Source organism: Homalodisca vitripennis, chromosome 4, assembly GCF_021130785.1.
Source record: "Homalodisca vitripennis isolate AUS2020 chromosome 4, UT_GWSS_2.1, whole genome shotgun sequence".
NCBI lineage: Eukaryota > Metazoa > Arthropoda > Insecta > Hemiptera > Cicadellidae > Homalodisca > Homalodisca vitripennis.
This window is the reverse complement of record NC_060210.1, coordinates 171,210,242-171,237,149: the sequence shown is the minus strand read 5'-3', so window position 1 is coordinate 171,237,149 and position 26,908 is coordinate 171,210,242. Positions and strand designations below refer to the sequence as shown.

The 26,908-nt window shown below is 36.2% G+C and overlaps 1 protein-coding gene across 2 annotated transcripts in view; it reads left to right on the top strand.

The window, feature by feature from the left end:
* Positions 1 to 1,388: 1,388 nt before the first annotated feature.
* LOC124360616 (transmembrane protein 198) overlaps positions 1,389 to 26,908 on the top strand; it is a 51,557-nt gene continuing 26,037 nt past the window's right edge. Inside the window, exon 1 of one of the 2 annotated variants that reach the window (XM_046814379.1) lies at positions 1,389 to 1,619. The gene's annotated coding sequence lies outside the window, so the exon portion shown is untranslated. The remainder of the gene's footprint in view (positions 1,620 to 26,908) is intronic. The other variant, XM_046814377.1, reaches the window with a different exon arrangement.

Sequence of the window (26,908 nt, the reverse complement as noted above, 5' to 3'; positions counted from 1 at the left end):
TATTCCTGGTAGGCTATTCTAGTTTTCTTGTTTTAGTAGTGCTGTCCATCCCGCATAGGTCAATATGGACATCATTCCAAGGGCTTATCTAGCAGAGTTTAATGCCGCAAACCGCACTCAAAAAGATTGATCCAGTACGAAATGGCGGCTGTTCAAATGTTTTATTTAAAAAATATGTTTACTTACCGAATGTTTTCAGAGTAAATGTTCGAATTGTGAATGTTCGGCTGCCTCTCGTGAAAGTAGTCATTAAATAAATGGCATGCTTCCTCGTGTGATCGTCTGTTATTTCCCCAACCAACCATCATAAGAAGTGTTATACGTTCACGTTCGTCAAGCGACATAGTGTAGTTGAAGAACTACAAGCAATACGACAAACTCTTTTGTACTAAAGCGCACTGATAGAAAAGATGGACAGCACTACTAAAACAAGAAAACTAGAATAGCCTACTATGAGTAGACTGGCTAATAGGAAAGTCCTAACTGCGACCCAAAGATAACAGATTTCTAATTCTTACTGTTATCAGGTTTTCCCCGTTATCAATATATTAGGACCAAATTTGTAACCCTTGAAGATAACTAACGTCATAATTCACTTCTGTACAACTGACAAGCATAATGTAGTAGTTAGCTGCAGTATTCGTTTGGTTGCAGTTTTGTTTTACTGGGGTTATGGCTACTAATAAAATGTAACCAAGTAAAACCTTTGAACAGCCGCCATCTTGTACTGGATCAATCTTTTTGAGTGCGGTTTGCGGCATTAAACTCTGATACATAAGTCCTTTAAAATGATGTGCATATTGACCTATGCTCCTATTTAAGATTTCCTTCCGACTCCTTGCGGGACGTCCCCATGATATTACAGAAAACTCATAGTTCCTTCAAAAAGTAGATTTTTAAGTGTAGTATTGATGTACCAAATCTTGTTGATTTATCTGTTATCGTTCAGAAAATATTATACCCGTGCAGGACTTTATGTACACCCTGTATAGCAATATTTTTTATTATAGGGTATAGAAGTATAATGGAAATTTTACCTATCAATTAATACAAAAATGTAACAAAAATTGAAATTATTTTTATCATGTGTCTTAATTTCTGTTGTTTAACCAAGTAAAACATCAATAACTTTTTAAATATGAAAATAAATTTGTTTCCTATGTAACAAATGTTAAATTTTTAAAGGAGTAACCAAATAAGCAATTCAAATAAGCATGTATTAAGTAAAACTGTAGCCGCAGCGGCCATAAATATTGTGATACCTACTTAAAAAAAGATGAAGTAGATTTACCACCTTTTCCTATCTAGGGAATTCTCCATTTGCAATGTTGGCGACTCTACTGTAGTTGACAGAGCGGGTGCCGCCCCTCCCCCTCGTCCGTCAGTCATGTCAGTAACCCAGTCCGCTCCACTCCCAGTTCAGTAGTCAGTGTAGTTGCTGCCTAGCTGGTGTCGGGGTGTGGTGAGACCTGTGTTCCGATGCGCGTCAATCAATAACAGTGCAAATCTTATCTTGAAACCCTCTCAAGTTTGGTTTAAGGCTATCTGTGACATTTTACAATGTGGAGTTTTTCTTACGACGAAAGGATCATGTGACATTTGATTGGATAACTTTTAAGGTAAAATATCAATCTCCATCGTTTTGGAATTAGATAAACAGCTATGTATTTTGTACACCGGTTTTAAATATTACAATGTTGACAATTATTTATATTATAAATAGTTTTGCTAGTACATAATTCTGTATTAAAAGCCAAAAATACCAAATATACAATTAATTATATTATAAACAAATGTTCTGGGTACGGTACCTATTTAATGTTTTTCCTTCTTAAGAACAACATTTTTGAAATTTGTTTTTCTTAGCCTGTTATTATTTAACTGCACATACATTGAGTTCAAAATATAATAATCACAGTAACCTGATTCTTTCATATACGGAAATTATTATTTACTTAAACCATTATTGCCTTTAGTTACTAACTTCAATGTACTCTATTTTAATATGTTGAGACAGTATGTTCACAAAAAACGTAATAAACAACTATTATTATTGTTGTTGTTGTTGTTGTTATTATTATTATTATTATTATATATTAAGCACGTCAACGTTTAATACACAACAATGTTAAATTGATAGAAATCTAGTAACCTTAAATGTTCTTCGCTGGGAGTACGAGACTGTATATTTCGGAGAAGAGATGTTTAGGTGAAGGATTGAAATATGTAATAAATAATCTTAACTCGTAAAAATAGGAAGCGATATCTAAAGTTACCTTGTAAAACCAAATTATATACCAGTCTGTATGTTTTTGTTTATTTCTATTGGTGCCCTGGGGGCGTCTCTTTTCCTACTATCTCACCCCCATAGAACGACGTAAATAAGGTTTAGTAATTAGGCATTGAAATGTCCTTTCCATTTTTTATATTTGCTTGTTCCTAAATTGTATTTCCAGATACAGAGAGATAAAAAAATAGACAAAACCCCTTGTCTTGTTTTAAGTAATATTAGTCAGGAAAACCACCTGGAGCGTGTTCTGGGAGAACGACCGGACTCACCGGTGACTAACTGGCCACCTTTCGATTTCACGACCAGTCGGTTCTAGTCACCGTAGGCCTATCCTGCAATGAGTAAGACATTGACGAGCACTGACAGCCGCTGAATCTTCATATACATTTATAGTTTATTGCGCTATTTTAAAAAATAGACTGGTGTCGTTGTCTGTCAGTAGATATGAAACGATGGAAAAGTTTTATTTATACACAATAATATCTCTCCTATATGGTAGAGGGCTGCTGCAAATATCCCGTTCGTTATCAAGCCCGACATTGGTACAGAAAATGTTAAGGTTTAGTTAGCAAAATATGAGTAATAAAGTTAGTTTAACTACCCGAATCATAATGGTAATCTTCTAAAAATTTATGAGCTAATTAATCGTTTCATTAAGTAAATTTGTATATTAAATATGTTTGCTACGTTTATTATAAGTAAAATGTTATAGATTAATATTTTTCTTTATAAATTGTAGAAATTCATAAAAGAGCATTTATATATGCTCACCTAGGTCAAAATCTTTTTTATATTTTATAATAACATGCATATTTAATTGTATTTTCAAGTTTATTGTATTGTTTTGTCAAGTATACGCTTTGTTTTATTGTATTTTAAAGTTTTAAATTTATTTAGCTTTTAAACCACTTGACATGACAAGACTTTTCAAATCTATGAACAGTGCACAGTAAACATTTAGCTAACAACTTTATCCATATAAACGTATTAAACAAATTGTTATCGCGATATAACAGCAGAAATTTGACCGATGGACCTGCGGTCTTTAGATTTCACAATATTGGTGTAGACGTCTGTGTCATCGGTCATCACACTATCACAGGAGGGTTGAAGTTCTGTCAATCCTTCCAGCAGCGAGTACAGAATACCGAGTAGATACATGGAGAGCCCCGTTGTGGAGTGTCGCCAAGCAAAACATGGCTCACTACTCTTCTTATTCTACAACTTACAATAGGTGTAGGTATTTGAGTTTAACAAAGTTCTGTGATGGCCATCTCCAACCTTGCGATCTACGTAATTGTTCAAGGTATGCAACACCATGTGTCGCGTAGAAGCCTTCGCCGAGAATGCATGCAAGATTTCAAGTCAATAACTGATTCCATTCTGTGGGTAGACAGTCGGACCGACAAACATACAGAAAAGAAATATTTACATTACCCCACAGACAAAATTAAATTTTTGTCAACCTGCTGAATGATAGGCTATAATGGTGCTCAGCCAAATTCCATTATTGGACATGCTCCATCACGAACTCATTCTTGTTTAAGTAGAAATTCAGTTTCTTGCCAAATTTAATATCTACAGATGAAACCTTTCTCGAGATATCTCGTCACATGATATATTCATTATTAATTTGTTCGCCTAGTTAATAAGCTTCATGCAGTGTTTAAATAAAACGAGTCTACACACTCTTTCTTTTTATTATATGATACACAAGTCACCAAAATAACATTTGTATGTGTTGGGGTAGCTAGGCTACATATAGTATAGTCAACGTTGGCTAAATGAGGGGGTCTAGAAGCAAAGACAAGCGGAAAACCCAACTATGCGACCTGTAGTTCGGAGTACCGGGTAGTAGAAAGTACGGAAAGTCCTCAACTCTGGGGGTGGTGGAAGAGGGGGTTAAAAAGTCCCCTTTTGTGGGTTTTCGTCTACATCTCCTACAGAAAATTTTCCGGATACAAAATTAAAGCTGATAACATCTTTTGTTCTCATAGGTTTTTTACTATCTGTTACCATTAATAACATATAAAACCTCTTATGGCATCACATTTTACAATAAACGTCTGTCTCCAGTGCCTCAAAGTTTTTATTCCACATAAAATTTATCAGAAAGGAAGTTGTACTCAACATCAGTTTACTTCAATATAAGTTTTGCTTTTACATTTTATATAATGTACTCGAAGGTAAGATAGTTTTAACACGTTGACTGCGGCAGACGCCCAAGTGTGTACCGGATTGCCAAGAGTACTCTGTAACTCTGTTTCACTCAGTATAGAGCCGCAGTGATTATTTTTTGCACACTTTCAACTCCTTGTGCATAATAGTGCTTAACCTCAGCCATAATTAGAAGAGGGTACGAGGGTGGTTGTTGTTTGGGATTGGCGGGGGGGAGAAAGAAGAAAAAGGGGACATGAAGAGTAATCGTCAAATTAATAAAAATGTGTTTCATTCTAAACCAGTTTGTATTTCGACTAAATCCATTTTTACGATTTAAGAAGTCACAAATGGGTATGGTGATAAAATAAAATGAAAAATATGTGGCGATATTGCTTGGAAGTACTCACAACTGGAATCACCTGCTTTCGTTCATCGTCGTAGACGTTTTGGATTCTGAATCTTCTGGGCATCCCATTTGATCCCTGATTGCGCTAACCGACAAAGACTAATACATCATATTAGTTAAACCAGACCGAGTGAAGTTGCAAACCAGTCTGAATTTCTATTATTTCAGAAGCTTGGTTAATGCGTTCTTCTCGTCCATCCCTTTAAAAGACCCACCTACAGACACAAAAAAATAGCGAGATAAATTCGCGTCGGCCAACTAGTTAACTAATGCCTTTTTATCTGAAAATGGTGACTTTTCGTATCTTTACTTCGTTATCTGAGCTGATATAACCATTACTTGTGTGTTTGAAGGTCGGTTTTAAGTCCGTTAAATTACAAAAATATTAGCCTATGTGAGAGAGAAGTTTCATGAATAATTTTTGTTACTTCGTTACCCACCGATTTAGGTAGGTTTCGTTTAAAAATAGTGCGGTTGACAATTGATTCATTCCATATTGTAAACTTATCTATCGGTTTCACGAAAAACTAGGTAATGTACTTATATAATACAAATTGGTTCTCGCCTCCGACACTATAACGTCACATCCTTGACGATATACTAGCAATCAGGCCTTGTCTTCTAGGAAACAGCTGTTTAGAGCAGTGACTCTCAATGGTTCGTCGTACCGTACATTCATGTTGCAGCAACTTTCACTCTGAATCGCGTTTTTGACCAGTTCCTTATAATATAACTTAATGGGAATGCACGATAGGTGAAGGGGAGGGGGGATTACTGTGGTCCCCGTTTAGTTGACCGAAATGAATGTAATAATACGATCATTTCTGCTGAGCGTTAAATTGTGCTGTAGAAAATCCTACTTGATTAAAGATTTTTCTGAAACACAATTCAATATGTTATCATCATTGATGAAAGCTACTTCGTGTAAGTTTAAGTGTATTTATGAGACGTAGACTGTGCATTTATATTCTTTTTGTAGTAAATATTGTCCAACGTTTGATATTTTAAAATACACTTGAACTTATTCAGTATTACCCGAATCACAAAAATCTTATATTTTATTTTTTATCTTTTATTGCCATAGATGGTAGCAAAAATATATAAATTTCATATAATTTGTTTGTATTACTTTGTATTATTGTGTATTGTTTTCTTATTACCTTTCACTTGTAGAGGTAAGTTATTAAGCACGCGAAGGGCCTCTTAATGCCATCTGTCTGTCCGTCGCTGAATGTGCGGTAACTCTTGATAGAAAAGCTCTAAAGACATGAAACTTGGTACATGGGCTTCTCTTGGTCGAAAGAAGAAAACAATTTTGGGGTCAAAAGGTCAGAAGGCTGTCCGTCTGTGCGATAACTCTCTCTTTACGTTATTTCGGCCCTTCGATACTCCGTTGTATCGGTTTATTATATGCGCCTAGACGTTAATTTCTAGATTAAAATAGCACAGTAATATATTTTAAAGCTACCAAACAAACAATAATGTAGTGATCAAGTTTAGAAATTAAGTACAGTATTTGATGAGTAATACTTATTCTCATTCTTCTATTAGCGAATAACAGCCAACAAAAGCTCTCAACTGAACCATCGATATAGTTTATCGAAATAGTTTATATACGTAGCCTAGCCCATCCTTATGTTACATTATCTTGATCTCATTCTTTTATAGTAAATGTCAGACAAGAAGAGCTCTCAGCTGAGAGTGATAACCAGCGATACAGTTTATCGAAGTAATTGATATACGTAGCCTAGCCCATCCTTATGTTACATTATCTTGATATCATTCTTTTATAGCAAATGACAGACAACAAGAGCTCTCAGCTGAGAGTGATAACCAGCGATACAGTTTATCGAAGTAATTGATATACGTAGCCTAGTCCATCCTTATGTTACATTATCTTGATCTCATTCTTTTATAGCAAATGACAGACAAGAGCTCTCAACTGAACCATCGATATAGTTTATCGAAATAGTTTATATACGTAGCCTAGCCCATCCTTATGTTACATTATCTTGATCTCATTCTTTTATAGCAAATGACAGACAAGAGCTCTCAACTGAACCATCGATATAGTTTATCGAAATAGTTTATATACGTAGCCTAGCCCATCCTTATGTTACATTATCTTGATATCATTCTTTTATAGCAAATGACAGACAACAAGAGCACTCAGCTGAGACTGATAACCAGCGATACAGTTTATCGAAATAGTTTATATACGTAGCCTAGCCATAGATTACAATAAGACCAATAGATAGGACATCGGGTGCTCGCAGGTGAAGCCACTGCGGAGCGGCTAATACTCAACAATATGGCGGCGCGGGCGTAAGTCACCCTACTGAGGAGCGTCGCCTTGCACCCCCGCTCTTCACTTCGCCCTTGTCGAGCTTACTGTAGTCACCATACACTCCGCTTACTGACGCGTGTGCTTCCGGCGTGTTGCTAAACATCTTGTTGTTTACTCTTGTTTAACTTGTTTTTTTTTGTGGATGATGTTTTCTTCACAAACACACAATGCCTATATCATGTGTTGCTTTTGGATGCTTCACTAAAAAGGAAAAATTAAACTTTCAACCAGAAGATTGTTCCTTCAGGATCAATTTTTTCAGAATTCGGACTGTTTGATAAAGCGTCAATAAACGAAGGTCAATAAACTAACATTTATAATATATGACTTAAAACCTCCTCCTCTTCTCAACTGAGTATTACAGATTAGTTAAAATTAATTAACTGAGTTGTAAAGTTGAAACTATATTTTATTGTACATTTAAGTAATTTTCCATACTTTATTATAATTCATCTATAAATCTTACTTATTGCCTTACTAATTGTATAATAAATGTTTACAGACTTAACAAAATATTTTATTAAACCTTTATACACTTTGTTACAATAATTATGTAAACAAACTTTAGATATTGTATTTTGGGATATTTTGAGCTGAAGGATTATAAGGTTTAAAGTCATGTTTCCCTCATCTAATAATTTACCCGCATATACAAACTTTGCTCATATTATAGTATATATATGCAAAAAATAAATAGCAAATAAACTCTTAGTTATTCTTAGTTTAGAGTATTGACTCAGATTGAATTCCTTCCTTAATTACATAACTTATGTGATTTTATTTGAAGTAATTACTGTAAACAAGTACAAATAAAGGGTGTTCTACTCACTTTTTATAATATGCTATAATGTACGATACGAGGAAACAGATGACCCGGCACGGAGCGTTGAGCTCCAAGCGGTCGCGGCACTCGTAAACTAACGGCTCACAAACAATAACTTTCTGGCCAAACCATAAGAGCTAATTAAAAAAGAAAATATGTTCTGAAAACTTCAACTATTCAACAACATTTTCCACCGTTTTTAAACTTGCCTGACCAAAAAACGGCAAAAGTAGCAGCCGACTAACTTTTTTATGTCAAGTTTTAAAATGTAAACATAATTCTCGACTTTATTTAATTATTTAAATTGCAAAACTAATTTTTTTGAACATTTGAATGATACCACAGGCATCCATAGCTTATTGACTTCACTCATACAAAGTTTCAAAGTATTTTCTTTATTATAAGTAGGGTAAATCATGAGTTGATTGAAACGGGAGAACTGAATTTTTACACTAATCGGAGCGTAGTTTTGAGTTTCTATCCCACGACAACATGGCAGACCTGGCTTCACCTGTCCCAATGTTGGCAAGATAGGCATAGCCCATTTATTTGGTCTTATTGTAATCTATGAGCCTAGCCCATCCTTATGTTACATTATCTTGATATCATTCTTTTATAGCAAATGACAGACAACAAGAGCACTCAGCTGAGAGTGATAACCAGCGATACAGTTTATCGAAGTAATTGATATACGTAGCCTAGCCCATCCTTATGTTACATTATCTTGATATCATTCTTTTATAGCAAATGACAGACAACAAGAGCTCTCAGCTGAGAGTGATAACCAGCGATACAGTTTATCGAAGTAATTGATATACGTAGCCTAGCCCATCCTTATGTTACATTATCTTGATATCATTCTTTTATAGCAAATGACAGACAACAAGAGCTCTCAGCTGAGAGTGATAACCAGCGATACAGTTTATCGAAGTAATTGATATATGTAGCCTAGCCCATCCTTATGTTACATTATCTTGATATCATTCTTTTATAGCAAATGCCAGACAACAAGAGCACTCAGCTGAGAGTGATAACCAGCGATACAGTTTATCGAAGTAATTGATATACGTAGCCTAGCCCTTCCTTATGTTACTTTATCTTGATCTCATTCTTTTATAGCAAATGACAGACAACAAGAGCTCTCAGCTGAGAGTTGTAACCATCGATACAGTTTATCGAAGTAATTGATATACGTAGCCTAGCCCATCCTTATGTTACATTATCTTGATATCATTCTTTTATAGCAAATGACAGACAACAAGAGCACTCAGCTGAGAGTGATAACTATCGATACAGTTTATCGAAGTAATTGATATACGTAGCCTAGCCCATCCTTATGTTACATTATCTTGATCTCATTCTTTTATAGCAAATGACAGACAACAAGAGCACTCAGCTGAGAGTGATATCCATCGATATAGTTTGTCGAAGTAGTTCATATAAGTAGCATAACCTATCCTTATGTATTGCCAAGTAGATCTACTCGGTGAAGAAACTGTTGTGCGCGTTTGTTTATCTGCATTCTGCTGGATCTAGTACTATTTATTATTGGTACACGCCATTTAATATTTATATTACTTGAAAGCAATAAAATAATACTGATGTAAATTTGGTAGTGATAGGCTACATGAACGTACCTTGTAAAGTCACTTTATAGTCTACCCCCAGCTGTTACGCAAGACAAGATCTCAGCGGAAAAACTGGATATGAAGAATATCACGTTGCGTGATGGTATTAAGTTTTGCCACAAGCAGATTATTGCATATCTTTATCTCGTATAGATTGATATCTGATTTGAATTACACTGTTTCAGAACTTTTGAAATCACTGTGTATAGGTAGGAATCATAAGTTAGTAATATAAATAACCATATACCGTAGTTTATTATGTGTTTCATACAACAATAGCAACGTTATAATCCTAGTAGTAGAAAGTGTAATCTGATCATTACAGGAAAGTTACAGTACGGTAGTTGAAATGATACAAGGTTGGCAACTGATTGGGCAAGCCAGTGTACGGCTGATTGAACTGACCTTGCCTGATAATGATAACGATAACGAGCAGTCTAACCTTTGACTTCTAACCTCTGCTCCACTCACATCTAACACACACACTCATTGGTAATTTCACACAGTTTTACACATAAGAAAGTTCTTACAATTTAATACCTCTATATAGATAGTAAACTGGTACTACTTACTAGAATACGAAGCTTTCTCTCCTGGCCCTCCGCTGGGCGACCGGGATGCCGTAATTGGGATAATGATGCGTCTACGTAAAAGTCAAACAATTTAGACGGTTTCCACATTTTTTGGATACTCCAAATTTAATTTTTATTTCAATATATTTATCTCTTTAATACTTGTAATTTTTGTAGATTTACAGTTTACCCTATGTTTATACTTGTAAATCAATAGTAGTTTGCTGTTGAAAAGATTTGAAGAGAACATTTATTCATATCTATAGACGGCTAGGATACCTTAAGAGTTACATAATGGTAGTGTGATATTCGAATTCCTTAAACAGCTGACAGGTTTAGGAAAGTCCAACTTTTATTTTCTCAGAAATCAATTACTTTGTGCCTCCGAACTGTATAAGTAATACAAAGCTTGACATTAAAATTTCTCCACTAACAGTCTTCTCACAGTAAATATACGTACAATCTGGTACTTACGGAGGTTTTTAAAATATCGTGTGAACACACTGGCACGATGTTACTGCGTGATACTCAATTACATGAAACCATAGAGTAAACAGAAACTACTGTATTAACACTAAATTGAAACTGTGAACTATAACTGTCTTCCGTTATATATTGTTGGTGACTTACTTTTTCTTATGTTATAGGAACATAATAAATTTTAATACTCATTCATTAATACACACTAAGTTCTATATAAATTACGTTTTAGTTTTACAAAATCCATTTGTGTCTTTTTTTCAAATTGTTTGCGATGTGTCAGAGGGAACAGAAACGTTCTCAACAACACTGTAAACTATTCGGAACACACTATAACAATGGCAGGGGCGTGGGCGAGGAAGAGCGCAGGTGTCCGTTGGATGCTAGTGATGTGGAGGCGAAAATGCGCCAGAAAAACCGTTATCCACCCGTGATTCCTGGTGTGTTCTATCTTGGCAGAGCCAGAGTGGTAAAGATAGTTGGGACAGGACAAGGTGATGTCTTTCTTCTTCTTGTGTCCATTGTGAGTGATTATAGTGTTATCTTGAGATAAACCTGAAAGGTGGGCGATGTAGGAAGAAGTATTTTACTGAAAACTGGATAGCGAATAGAGCTGGATGGTGTGTGTAATAGTTTGCTGAGAAAAATTGAGTAATAGACAAGTCACCGATAACTAGTCTCAAAGTGTAATGGAACTAGTTTAGCTATCACATACCATCCTGAGAGTTCACAATAATTCATCAGAATACGTTTAACGTGAGATTGATACCAACAGTAAATAATCATATATCGATCTAATGTATTTAAAGTTTTAAGTGTTATGTTGTCCTAGTTGAATCAGTTTCAAAATGTTTATTTAAATACTATGAAGATTCTCCACAGCGTCGGCCGCTGCTTGCTAAACTCATGGTTGAGTGCCAAATGAGCTTCAACAGTCCATGACAAATGTCTATGAACGAATTGGACGTCGTTAGAAAAGATGACGTGATGAGTTCGGCATATTTATAGAAATGGTCGTAGGAAGTTAAAAATCAGTAGTATATACTAAGCTAACAATCAGTAGTATAATATTAAGCTAACAATCAGTGTTATACATTAAGCTAAAACTCAGTAATGTATATTAAGCAAAAAAATCAGTAATGTATATTAAGCAAAAAAAATCAGTAGAATATATTAAACTAACAATCAGTAGTATTTATTAATCTAAAATCAGTAGTTTATATCAAGCCAACAATCAGTATTATATATTGAGCTAACAATCAGTAGTATATATTAAGCTAGACATCAGTAGTGTATATTAAGCCAACAATCAGTAGTGTATATTAAGCTAACAATCAGTAGAATATATTAAGCTAACAATCAGTAGAATAGCTAACATTTAGTAGTGTATATTAGCTAATAATCAGTAGTATATATCAAGATAAATATTAGTAGAATATATTAAGCTAACAATCAGTAGATTATATTAAGCTAACTAGCTGTTTCCTGCGGCTTCGCACGCAATTTCCCGTTGAAAACAGTACACTATATTCACTTATTCTTTTTCTATCACATTCTAAACATTGCTGAGATAATTGATAGCCGTTCCATCGTGAGCCTCTTGGGCGCATTATGAAGGTATGTACCATATTTCTGCCTCTATCTTTCGTGGTTTTTGCTAGGTGTTGATAAGTTATTCAGAACAATTAATGTATATGGATGAATTTCGGTAAACTAATTAGGTTATAAAGAATCAAATTCGGTCTGTTAAAATTAATTTTCTGTCTAAGATATTTCCAGTATTATTTAGGAGTGTGCCTTCAAGAAAATGTATCAAAGAAACCCAATTTCGATCATAAAGTGTCTTCTTTCGGCTCTTTTCATTTACCTTCGATGTAACCAAATTCGATTAACTTATGTGCAAACATTTACGGATTTTTACAATGAGGTTGTTTTCACAATAGCGTTTAATAGTATTTTCATTGCATTAGATAGTTTATTGATCATTGGTGCAATCTGAATTTAAAATTAGGCAATGACGTCTTCTATGCAACCTGCATTACACTACTGATCAAGCACTTTACAATAAAAATTTTCTAAATTTTAAATGTAAACAAATGTTTCTGCCTCTTTGATGAACTTCAGCTGAAAGTATTAACAGCTGTTAAGTTCGCTTTGTATTATGTGTCGTAGCGCAGTCTGTCGGATCCAATATAAAACACTCTAACATCAACAACGATTTATAATTAAAAAATTAATTAAATAAACTATTTAAACAGCCACCTCTCTAAAAGTATGCCTATGTTACTTCCAGGAACGTGTAGAATCACTGTACAAAATTTCACGATGTTTCGTGCATTGGTTTCAGAGTTATAACGGAACATACAAACAAACATTCGCATTTATATATATATATATATATATATATATATATATATATATATATATATATATATATATAAGAAGATATTCAGTAGTATACACATATTAAGCTAACAATCAGTAGTATACATTAGCTAACAATCAGTACAATATATTAAGCTAACAATCAGTAGATGATATTAACCTAATATTCAGTAGTATATATAACTAACGTTAAGCTCAATTTATTACCACTTCTCGTGACACTATGGAGAAGCTAGAGGATATGACTATTCCATAATTTAATTAGATCTACAAAATGTGCGATGGTTTTTAGATTTTGTTTTACGTTTCCATGTATGTGCCGAGATAGGTGCCCGATATGGGCTATGAGTTTAAGAGTTAGCGAGAAACTGCTTTGTATTTTTCGGATGGTCTTTTCTGGGAACTCGGTATGGAGCGAAACAAGTGATACTAGCCAGCGTATGGGCTAGTCACTAATCCGAATTTTGTTTTATGATTAAATAAGATCAATATTATTTATTGATTATCAAAACTTCTGCTTGTGTAGAGTGATCACGCCTTGTAGAGGAATTCTTAGTCGAAATTGTAGTTAGTTCGTTACGTTCGAATCAGCTCTGTTTAAACAAACATTAAAAGGCTAAACGATGTTTTGATATTCAATTCCGAGCTGATTGACATCCAAGAATGACTGGAGATTCGTCCACGTAATTTGAAGTTGCTTCAGAAGTCACCTAATATCATGTGGATCAGAAGCTGAGGATTTGACCAGTGCGGAGGAGTTCGAAACTATAGTCTAACTAAAGTAAATTTCTCTGTTGACATGTTTGAATGAAATGGAACATGGGGAAGTTGTATGTATAAATGAAGAGTTGTTATCACAGCCTTGAGATAAGACAGTTGGCTACAGCTGATTGTAGGAGAATAGCCTATATAGTAGACTTGTATATTAGTACTAGGATAGGAAATGAGCAATAGTACCTAATGACTATTATTGTTTTATTGGTTACAACATGGTTTAACACTTCATTACATACAATAATTTTAGGATTGATGGGGAGGAATTGCTGATTGACATTCTAAGCTCTCCTATGGTAGTAGACCTTCAAATATTCCCATACGAAGTATTTTGTTTTAAGTTGAATCGATATTCAATGAAGAAAAGTTAACATCAGATGTACTCGGATATCTAACCATTCATGCCATCAGTATGTTCCATTTACTTCCGAACATTATCGAGGATACCGGATAGCTCAAATGCCGTGTATATTATACTTGATGCAGGGTTGATTCAGCATAACGCGTAACTGTACATTCGACAAATGGTAACGAGTTTTACCGAGGTCTATGTCATCACTATCTTTTGCGCCATCCGTCTGCAGTAACGTTAAGGGAATGACATTCACTGCGTTTCCACTGTTGTTTAAGAATTTACTGTTCACCATGCAAAATTTTACGAAATACAATTTTACTGACCAGTTCACTAAAATGTCTACCATAGCACGTGTGGTGGTGTAGGTACTATTCCATGTTAAATTTGCATGTCTTTTCCTCGAAACAAGGCTGGTGGTAAAAAGTCCTACTCAGCAACTAACAAAACCTTGTGGACTGGTGGAATGGTGTCGACGAGGCGACACTGTGGCCGAGACAGGCTGGTAGCAGTGGTAGCTGGTAGCGGATTAATGGAGGTGTTATTTAACAGGGACAACCGACTTGTTAACTGGCAGACTCGACCGTGATAGACAACGCCCCGCCCCGCTTGTACACTGTGGATTGGAGTCCTATTACAAGTCTGAGGATGCTTTAGTTTGTATATGTTTATAAGTTTATTTACAATTGTGTTTTAAGAGGACGGCGGTTGAACTGGTTGTGCCAAATTGAGGTGACGAAGAGAAGTCTGTTTTAGATAGAAGGCACATTAGTTTTCGCCGTCATTGTCAGTTTGTGTACATTGTATATGGATTCCTATTCCTCTGTCATGACGGTCCAGGCTTCTGAAGGCACTCTTGCTTAGCAAATTTCTGGAATATCTCATTTAGAATCATATTTATTAACCTATTTAAATTTGGGAACTACTACAGTCGTTTGTCTCCTGCTACTCCCGCATCATCACAGTGAAAGACATAGCCGAGGGTGAATAGTTCTCATGGAATGTCAAGCTTATAAAGTAGCTCCAATGTAACGTCTATTATATATCTTAATCATACCTGTAATTTGATACACTAATTGAATTTAACTGATTATTTGGATTTTACTTAGTTTAAAGGCTTAAGATTGTACTTTACTATGATCTCTATAGTTGGGTGGGTATCGATAGTGAGTACTGGGGGAGGGGGGCTTTGGCGTCCAAATAATTCAGATACTGCCCCGGTTGAAGTAGTCAAACCAGTTAATATTTATAAAACATGGCATTTAAAGTTAGATATGTTGAAAATGCGTGAAAGAAGGCAAGACGAGTCGACGAGGCACACAACTCTCTGGCCGCAGCCTGTCTTCGTCTTGTGCTGCAAAAACTTGCCTTGTCTCAGGTCGACCGAGGACTCTACAAGTCAGCAGAACTGGCCTGGCCGCTGCGCTGCGCCGCGAACTGATACATGTCGTACGCCGCGCCGTGCTGTCAGTACTAAACTGAACTTACAAAGATGTTTCAATTTTAAACCACTTATCCAGTAACAATATTATATTTTCACAGTAACTCATAACCACAAGGTATATATATGTTACTTTTGCGCTCATGAATTATAACGATTCTTCTAATTTGACTCATTGTATAGTGCAAAAGACGTAAGTTGTAATGAAATAAACCTATGATGAGTTCTTGGTAGTGATAACAGCCCGGATCACACGTCAGATCGCGGATAACTCCAATGGTTGGTGATAACGTCGTGATAAATTGTAAGATTACTTAGTTGTACGTCGTTTGTTTGGCATGACTCACCAAATAGCGTACATAAGTCCGAGATGCGGAGACAACAATAGCCCGGCACTATATACAAGTACATTGCTAGCAAGCGGGTGAAACTGTAAATATTTAGAATTTGCTTTTGGCTTAGTGTTGTTTGCAAGTTAAGGTCAGACGAGTCACAAGAGAAGACCAGCGGAATCAGAGATAAGAAAGCAAGAGCAAATACTCTGACTAATGGATATTCTACACTGTGAGCAACGTGTTTGCTTTCGTCCCTTCTGTAACTGTTCGCTCTTACGTCAAAGCTTTGGCGAATACCTAAGTATTACTTCCAACCAGGGCCGTACCCAGCATCGGCGGACCCCGTCATGTCGTACCACCACGCCCCCGTAATCTCCCTCCCAGTTTATCATATTAACAACATCTTATTATTTTGTTAATGATAATTAAATACAGATATTCACTGCTCAGGGTTTGAATGTGATTGTAATGATTTAAAAAGTAATAGTCACAGTTTCATCGAACTTGTAATGAACGATATTAGAAATGTAGCCTATAATATCGTTATGGTTATTGAGCTATCTCGTCCGTCCAAACGGTCCCTTCAAATAAACTTATGATTGGCCCCTATGAGCCCTGGCTCCGGTAAAATTGTCCGAGAAAACCGGTCTGAGTACGGGCCTGCTTCCAACGTAAGATGACCATGTAGACCCAGCACCATGTTAAAAAAAGACATGCACCTATTATTCAACAAATTGCTACTTGACAATCTGTCTATACATTATGACAAATAACACTAAACTGTATGATGGAGATTCAAACATCCCCATTAACTCACAGAAATTTGTAGCCCTTTCTAAATTACTGAAAAGCTCCTAGTCTTCATTTAAAAATGTTATCATGCTTTTTTGTTTAAAAGAGGAGAGGCCAATCCCATACTAAATATTTTATATTACTATTGCAGGATTTTAAAATTCAATATAAACGTTTAAAATTTTTCTATATAAATCCATAATTATTTAAACTATTTTAACACGCATTTTGAATTCATATTTTATATTTCAACCTTGATAACAGGATGTATATAGGTTCTCTGTTATAGCAAAAAAAAATCAATATTTCCGTCCTATGTGCAATTTCAAATTATAAAAGTCTAAATTTACACTTTGTCACTCTCTTTCTATCATATCCCATATCAATGTTTAATTATGACACTAACTATGTAGTGTTTGTGTTCGTATACGAGGCGGTCGCCCAGGTGTTACTCAGGGTCTAAATTTACACTGTGTCACTCTCTTTCTATCGTGTCCCATATCAATGTTTAATTATGACACTAACTATGTAGTGTTTGTGTTCGTATACGAGGCGCTCGCCCAGGTGTTACTCAGGGTCTAAATTTACACTGTGTCACTCTCTTTCTATCGTGTCCCATATCAATGTATAATTATGACACTAACTATGTAGTGTTTGTGTTCGTATACGAGGCGCTCGCCCAGGTGTTACTCAGAGTCTAAATTTACACTGTGTCACTCTCTTTCTATCGTGTCCCATATCAATGTATAAGTATGACACTAACTATGTAGTGTTTGTGTTCGTATACGAGGCGCTCGCCCAGGTTTTACTCAGAGTCTAAATTTACACTGTGTCACTCTCTTTCTATCGTGTCCCATATCAATGTTTAATTATGACACTAACTATGTAGTGTTTGTGTTCGTATACGAGGCGCTCGCCCAGGTGTTACTCAGGGTCTAAATTTACACTGTGTCACTCTCTTTCTATCGTGTCCCATATCAATGTTTAATTATGACACTAACTATGTAGTGTTTGTGTTCGTATACGAGGCGCTCGCCCAGGTGTTACTCAGGGTCTAAATTTACACTTTGTCACTCTTTCTATCGTGTCCCATATCAATGTTTAATTATGACACTAACTATGTAGTGTTTGTGTTCGTATACGAGGCGCTCGCCCAGGTGTTACTCAGGGTCTAAATTTACACTGTGTCACTCTCTTTCTATCGTGTCCCATATCAATGTTTAATTATGACACTAACTATGTAGTGTTTGTGTTCGTATATCAAGGCTCGCCCAGGTGTTTACTCAGGTGTCCTATATTTAAACACTAAATTAACTTTTAGCTATCGTAATCCATATCAATTGTTTTTAATTATGACACATCACTATGTAGTGTTGTGTTCGTAATACCAAAGGGCTCGCCCAGGTGTTACTGAGGGTCAATATTTTACACTAAATAACTCCTATCTAATCGTGTTTCCATATCAAATGTTTAATTAAGACACTCACTATGTATGTTTGTGTGTTCGTATACCAAGGGCTCCGCCCAGGTGTTTTTTACTCCAGGGTCTATATTTACACTAAATAACACTATCTATCGTGTCCATATCAATGTTTTAAATTATGACACTCACAAGGTAGTGTTTGTGTTCGTATACCCAAAGGGCACGCCCAGGTGTTTACCTGAGGGTCTATATTTACACTTAAATAACCTCTATTCCCCCTATCGTGTCCATTATCAATGTTTAATTATTGACACTCACTATGTAGATTTTTGTGTTCGTATACCAATGGGCTTGCCCAGGTGTTACTGAGGGTCAATATTTACACTAAAGTAAACTCTATCTATCGGGTTTCCATATCAATGTTTAATTTATAGACACTCACATATGCTAGGTGTTTGTGACGTATAACCAAGGGCGTCGCCCAGGTGTTATCTGAGGGTCTATATTTAACACTAAATAACTCTATCTACTCGTTGTTCCATATCAATGTTTAATTAATGAACCACTCACTATGTATGGATTTGTTGTTTTCGTAATACCAAAGGCTCTCGGCCCAGGTGTTACCTGAGGGTCCTATATTTTAACACTAAATAACTCTATCTATCGTGTTCCATATCAATGATATAATTAATGACACTCACTATGTAGTGTTTTTTGTGTCGAATACCAAGGGCTCGCCCAGGTTGTTTATTTTAGGGTCAATATTTGCACTAACTAACTTTATCTATCGTGTTCCATATTCAAGTTTATTGTGACACTAACTTATGTAAGTGTTTGCGTTCGTATATCCAAGGGGCTCGGCCCAGGTGTTACACATGGGTCTAATATTTACACTAAATAACTCTATCTATCGTGTTCCATATGCAATGTTTTATTGTGATACACTTAACTATGTAGGTGTTGTGTTCGATATACCAAGGCTCGCCCAGGTGTTACTCAGGGTCTATATATACACTAAATAACTCTAACTATCGATGTCCATATCAATGTTTAATTATTGACAACTCACTATGTAGTGTTTGGTAGTTCGTATAATTAAAGGGCTCGCCCAGGTGTTTACTTCAGGGTCTATATTTACACTAACTAACCTCTAGCTATCGTGTCCCATGATCAATGTTTAATTATGACCACTCACTATGTAGTGTTTGTGTTCGTATACCAAGGGCTGTCGCCCAGGGGTGTTTACTCCAGTGTCTATATTTATACACTAAATAACTTTATCTACTCGTATTCCAAATAGCAATGTTTAATTATGACACTCACTATGTAGTGTTTGTGTTCGTATACCAAGGGCTCGCCCAGGTGTTTACTCAGGGGTCTATATTGACACCTAAATAACTTTATCTATCGTGTTCCATATCAATGTTTAATTATGACACTCACAATGTAGTGTTTGTGTTTCGTATACCAAGGGCTCGCCCAGGTGCTTACTCAGGGTCTAGATAGTTTACCACTAGATAACTTTAATCTATCGTATTCCATATCAATGTTTAAATTATGACACTCACGATGTAGTGTTTTGTGTTCGTATACCCAAAGAGGGCTCGCCCAGGCGTGTACTGAGAGGTCTAATATTTACACTAAATAAACTCTATCTATCGTGTTCCAAATCAATGTTTAATTATGACACTCACTATGTAGTTGGGTTTGTGTACGTATCACCAAGGGCTCGCCCAGGTGTTACTCAAGGTCTATAATTTACAACTAAATAACTCTAGCTAGTCGAGTCCATATCAATGTTTAATTATGACACTCACTAAGTAGTGTTTGTGTTTCGTTATACCAATGGGCTCTGCCAGGTGTTACTACAAGGGTCTATATTTACACTCTAAAATAACTCTATCTATCGTGTACCATATCAATGTTGTAATTATGACACCACACAATGTAGTTCTTTGTGATTCCGTAATACCAAGTGCTACGCCCAGGGTTGTAACTGTGGTCTAAATATTTACACGAAATAACTCTATCTATTCGTGTTCCATATCAATGTTTGAAATTATTGACACTCACTAATGTAGTGTTTGTGTTCGTGTATACCAAGGGCTCGCCCGCAGGTGGTTTACTGAGGGTCTAATATTTACACTAAATAACTCTATCTATCGTGGTTCACAGCATATCAATGTTTTAATTATGACACTCACTATGTAGTGTTTGTTGTTCGTATACCAATGGGCACGCCCAGGTGTTACTGAGGGTCTATATTTACACTAGAATAACTCTATCCATATCGTGTTCCATTATCAATGTTTAATGAATGACACTCACTATGTAGTGTTTGCGTGTTTCGTATACCAACGGTCTCGCCCAGGTGTAACTCACGGGTCAATATTATTGCACTAAATAACTTTTATCTATCGTGATCCATATCAAATGTTTTATTGTGACACTAACTAAGTAGTGTTTTTGGCGTTCGTATATCAGGGGGGGCCTCGCCCAGGTTGTTTACTCCAGGGTCTATATTTACACTAAATAACTCTAATCTAAGTGTTCCATATCAATGTTTTTATTGTGACACAAACTATGTAGTGTTTTGTGTTTCGTGTATACCAAGGGCTCGCCGGTGTGTTTACATCAGGGTCCTATATTTACACTAAATAACTCTATCTATCGTGTCCATATCAATGTTTAATTTATGACCACTCACTTATGTAGTGTTTGTGTTCGGTATACCAAGGGCTCGCCCAGGTGTTAATCCTCAGGGGTCCTATATTTAACACTAAATAACTTTATCTATCCGTGTTCCATATCAATTATTAATTATGACACATCCACTATGTATGTTTTTGTGTTCGTATACCCAAGGGCTTACGCCCCAGGTGTGTTCCCATGGGTCCCTATATTTACACTAAGATAACTTTAATCTATCGTAATCCAATATCGAAAGTTTAATTATGACACTCACTATGTAATAATAATGTGTTCGTATACCAAGGGCATCGCCCAGGTGTTACTGAGAGGGTCTATATTTTACAACTAAATAACTCTATCTATGGGGCGTGTTCACATATCAATGTTTAAATTTAATGACACTCACTATGTAGTGTATTGTGTTCGTAATACCCAAGGGCTCGCCCAAGTGTTACTCAGGGTCTATATTACCACTAAATAACTCTATCTATCGTGTCCATATCAAATGTTTAATTATGACACTCACTATGTACGGTGGGTTTGTTGTTTTTCTGAAACCTAAAAGGCTCGCCCAGGTGTTACGTCAAGGGTCTATATTTAATTTACACTAAATAAACTCTATACTATCTTGACAGTATCAATGTTAAATTATGACACTCCACACTATGTTAGTTTTTTTTGTGCGCGTAAACCAAGGGCTCGCCCAGGTGTTTACTGAGGGTCTATATTTACACTAAATAACTCTATCTATCGTGTTTTCCATATCAATGTTTTAATTATGACACTCCCACTATTGTAGTTGTTTGAGTGTTTCGTAAAACCCCAAGGGCTCGCCCCCAGGGTGTTTACTCAGGGTCTATATTTTACACTAAATAACTTTATCTATCGAATTCGCATATCAAATGTTTAATTATGTACACTCATTATGTAAGATGTTAGTTTTCCGTATACCAAGGGTCGCCCAGATGTTACTGAGGGTACTAATATTTACACTATATAACTCTATCTATATCGTGTTTCCATATCAATGTTTTTATTGGTGACACTAACTATGTAGCGTTTGTGTTTGTATACAAGGCGCTCGGCCTGGTATTATTCAGGTTCTATATTTACGGTATCATTCTCTATGTGTATGTGTCCCATAACATTTTAGAAATACAAGACTAACTCTATAGTGTGATACTGTGTATAATTATAATATTTCAAGCATTTTTAGTTTTATTAGGGCCATGTGGAAATTTACAGTCTATCAAACACTGTAGATGACATATTTCCTAATAGTAGGTTGGTTATCTTCTTTAATATGAAAATTTACATTGTTTATCATCACCTACTCTATCTGCGTCTCCAGTATGATACCTGCAGCACGTTGCCTCGCTGCAGCACGCATTTGCATTATCTCCTCACTCAGGACCCATCATTTAAAATGTTGAGAATATTTTTTTTTATTTACATGTTTCATTCAAGAAGTGGCTGATCAGTGATAATGGTATAGTAGAAAAAAAGCATTCATCTTCTCGTTAATCTAGCTAATATTGAGTACATCACTTCTATACGTGTCCGTATCGGTATCGTGACGTACCCACGAATCTTCTGAAAATTCTAATTCCGGGCTTGGAATCATTCTGAAGAATGAGGGGGCTTTCTCCCCTCTGTAAAACCAATCCGGATATCTTGGGTATCTGGATAAGTCATTTGCGGATAAACAAGATGTATTGTATAATACAATGTAATTAAACACATATTATATAAATTTAAACTTAGATCTTACTTCTTAAGATATTTTTACCAAGTAAGAATTAATAATAACAGTAATGCTTTGTTGGGTATGGGTGATATGTCTCAATAGATAACGAAAAACTTATACAATATTATTATTAGAGTACCTCCTGAACAAATAGTTAGAACTACTATTAACAGTGCTTCTCTGCATTACAGCAGAGATCTGTGCGTGATGGTCAGACAACGCTGTAATTAATACATCGCAATGAAACAACAATCCTGCAGACCAGTATAAACGTGATCCATCAATCACGTAGATTGTGTTAATTCCTTTGTGTACAATTTAACTTTATTGTTCAAACCAACAGATTTTATCGTGTATGTGTAAGATTACTGCTGTTTACAGTCATGAGATAAATCGACGTTAAAATCATCCAAATAATAGTTGGAATGTTAAAATTTATTATTTTATTCCAACAGCCAACAATAAAATCTGATAATTATAACAAACTTAAACGTCTGCTATTAAACTATGGCCATGAAGGCAGAATTCAGAGACACGGGTAACTAACTTCTGACTGCAGTGTAGACGGGTAGGGTCCAATAAGCGGACCCGGTTTTTTATATCGAAATTGGCAAACGATATTACTTAATCATAACCATCGATATAATCAATCGATACTGATGAATTATTTTTAACAACTTAAATAATCTATATGAACAGCTGTAAACACTTTCAAATAATACAATTAAGGTAATATTTTAAATTTCACGTAACATTGTGTATTAAAATGGCCGTCAATCTTAGGAAGCTTCACGAAATTGCTTTAAAAGACGATAAAATATGTTTTTTATGGCTTCAGGATGTTGGGTTAGTACCTAAGAATCCATTATGTGATATTTGTGGAAAGGTAACAAATGTAACTGTCAGAGGAGCTAACATGGTCGTCTTCAGATGCAAAAAAAGAAGGTAATGGTGGACACAACTTTAGTAAAAACGTTTTCGTTCTGTTTCATTTAGTTAAAGTTATGAGTTTCCCTGATTTTGGTTATGTTCATTTATTATTATTTGTTATCATTAAATTCACATTTTAATTTAAACATATGATTGTTATTACTTTTATATCGATTGATAGTCTATGATTCGATATGCGAATATTAGGTATCGATGATTATATTCTTCGATATAAAAAACCGGGTCCGCTTATTGGACCGTACCCGTGTAGACTTGACAAAAATATATAAAACCACTCTCTTTTACTTATTACAGCGACATGAACAGATACAACTTGTAATAAAAGTAATTTTTATTTTTAATTTACTTATCTATTATTTTTACTCAGAATTAAAATTAATTGTGTTAGTTATTAGATTAGGACTTTTATTTCTATATGACGCTTGCAATACAATTATTGTTAATTGTTTCCTGCAATAAAGAATATTATTATTATGTTGTTTTCCTCCCTTTGTGCTCAGATGGTCAGATAATCAGAACACGTCCGATAACCTCAACTTGTAATAAAATGTATGAAATGTTCGGTCTTATTCTAGAGCGATTCGCTCCTGAACCAATTCGGAATGATAAGCTGCCATGTAATGATAAGGAATGGTGATGTACGGATTAAAGCCCACCCAACAGGGATTGTAAAGTCAGGGGGGCGTCTAGCATACCGCCGCGCACTGTACATGTAGCCACGTCTTGGTGCAACATCAGAACAGGGATCTTGTAGCCACATCTTGGGGCACCATCAGAACAGTAATTGTAAAGTCAGAGAGAGGCGTCTAGCATACCGCCGCGCACTGTACATGTAGCCACGTCTTGGTGCAACATCAGAACAGGGATCTTGTAGCCACATCTTGGGGCACCATCAGAACAGTAATTGTAAAGTCAGAGAGGGGCGTCTAGCATACCGCCGCGCACTGTACATGTAGCCACGTCTTGGTGCAACATCAGAACAGGGATCTTGTAGCCACATCTTGGGGCACCATCAGAACAGTAATTGTAAAGTCAGAGAGGGGCGTCTAGCATACCGCCGCGCACTGTACATGTAGCCACGTCTTGGTGCAACATCAGAACAGGGATCTTGTAGCCACATCTTGGGGCACCATCAGAACAGTAATTGTAAAGTCAGAGAGGGGCGTCTAGCATACCGCCGCGCACTGTACATGTAGCCACGTCTTGGTGCAACATCAGAACAGGGATCTTGTAGCCACATCTTGGGGCACCATCAGAACAGTAATTGTAAAGTCAGAGAGAGGCGTCTAGCCTACCGCCGCGCACTGTACATGTAGCCACGTCTTGGTGCAACATCAGAACAGGGATCTTGTAGCCACATCTTGGGGCACCATCAGAACAGTAATTGTAAAGTCAGAGAGAGGCGTCTAGCCTACCGCCGCGCACTGTACATGTAGCCACGTCTTGGTGCAACATCAGAACAGGGATTTTGTAGCCACATCTTGGGGCACCATCAGAACAGTAATTGTAAAGTCAGAGAGGGGCGTCTAGCCTACCGCCGCGCACTGTACATGTAGCCACGTCTTGGTGCAACATCAGAACAGGGATCTTGTAGCCACATCTTGGGGCACCATCAGAACAGTAATTGTAAAGTCAGAGAGGGGCGTCTAGCCTACCGCCGCGCACTGTACATGTAGCCACGTCTTGGTGCAACATCAGAACAGGGATTTTGTAGCCACATCTTGGGGCACCATCAGAACAGTAATTGTAAAGTCAGAGAGAGGCGTCTAGCCTACCGCCGCGCACTGTACATGTAGCCACGTCTTGGTGCAACATCAGAACAGGGATCTTGTAGCCACATCTTGGGGCACCATCAGAACAGTAATTGTAAAGTCAGAGAGGGGCGTCTAGCCTACCGCCGCGCACTGTACATGTAGCCACGTCTTGGTGCAACATCAAAACAGGGAATTTGTAGCCACATCTTGGGGCAACATCAGAACAGAGATTGTAAAGTCAGAGAGGGGCGTCTAGCCTACCGCCGCGCAATGCACTTGTAGCCACATCTTGGTGCAACATCAGAACAGGGAATTTATAGCCACATCTTAGGGCAACATCAGAACAGGGATGATCAAGTTAGAGGGAGCGTTATGCCTATTGTCGCGCACTGTACTGGTAACGTTTATGTTCAGAATGATTTCAAATGTTCCAAAGGAGAAAAGGAGCTTCCTTTTTCCTTTTAAGATACAAATGAATATCCCCATCCACTTTCTAGGACATTGCCGAGATAGCGACTCCCAAAATTTTAAAACACCTGAGAAATAAACCTACCTTCACGTAAGGTAAATTAGAGTTGTAAAATACCTTAGACTTAATTATTACTACCGGAACAAAACACAAAGCAAGTACAGTAAGTACGAAGTGTTTGTGTATGTATGCCAGCCAGCACGCCCAGGTGTTACTCAGGGGCTATATTTACACTTTATCACTCTGTCTATCGTGATTACAGCGTGCGGTAATGGCATTTCGTGTTTTAATTAAAAACAGCTATTGCATTATGTACATAATCAAATTCTGCCATTCATTACTTTCTACTTTAACTTTAAGTAGTAGCCTAGATGAGGTACAATCTGTGAACTGTATTTCGTCATGTTTACGTTACGGTACGTCTACAGACACAGTTTGGCACAGAGACATCGTTTGGGCGTCCTTGATTTCATTTGTAATTTGTAGATCAAAATAAAATTAATTCCTTTTTACAAAATATTTATCCAGATGTGGATTATACCACTCTTATTCATCGTATGGACAGTGATGGTAAAATATTCGTAATTGTGTTACGTTTACAACTTGAACTGTTTTACATGTAGCCTACCTACAGTCTTAGAAATATAAAAATGTTTAAGATGAAAATATTCTCGGGATATACTTATAAATTACATGCATTTTATCAAAACTAAACCTTCGTATGATATTTTTACCGGTTTCTATTCCGTATTCTTCAACATTTTATTTCTTAATCGGTTATGTTTGAACGAGAATATTTGCAGTTAAAGTTAATTTGTTTTAATAATTTAAGGAGCTTTAGTAATACAATTTAATCAATATTGTGGACCGGGTTTTAAATTAAACTATTCCGCGTGCCAAATTTTGGTCAAAATGAAGTGAAATAATGAAACATTCTTTAATTATACAAGCAAAGTTACTCCCCGCATGGCCCTTTCTTACACTTAACCTGCAAAAACGTAAAATTTAAAACATTAAATAAATGCTACCTTAAGAATAAAAAATAATAATAATAAAATAAAGAAATAATTACATTTAAACAATGTGGT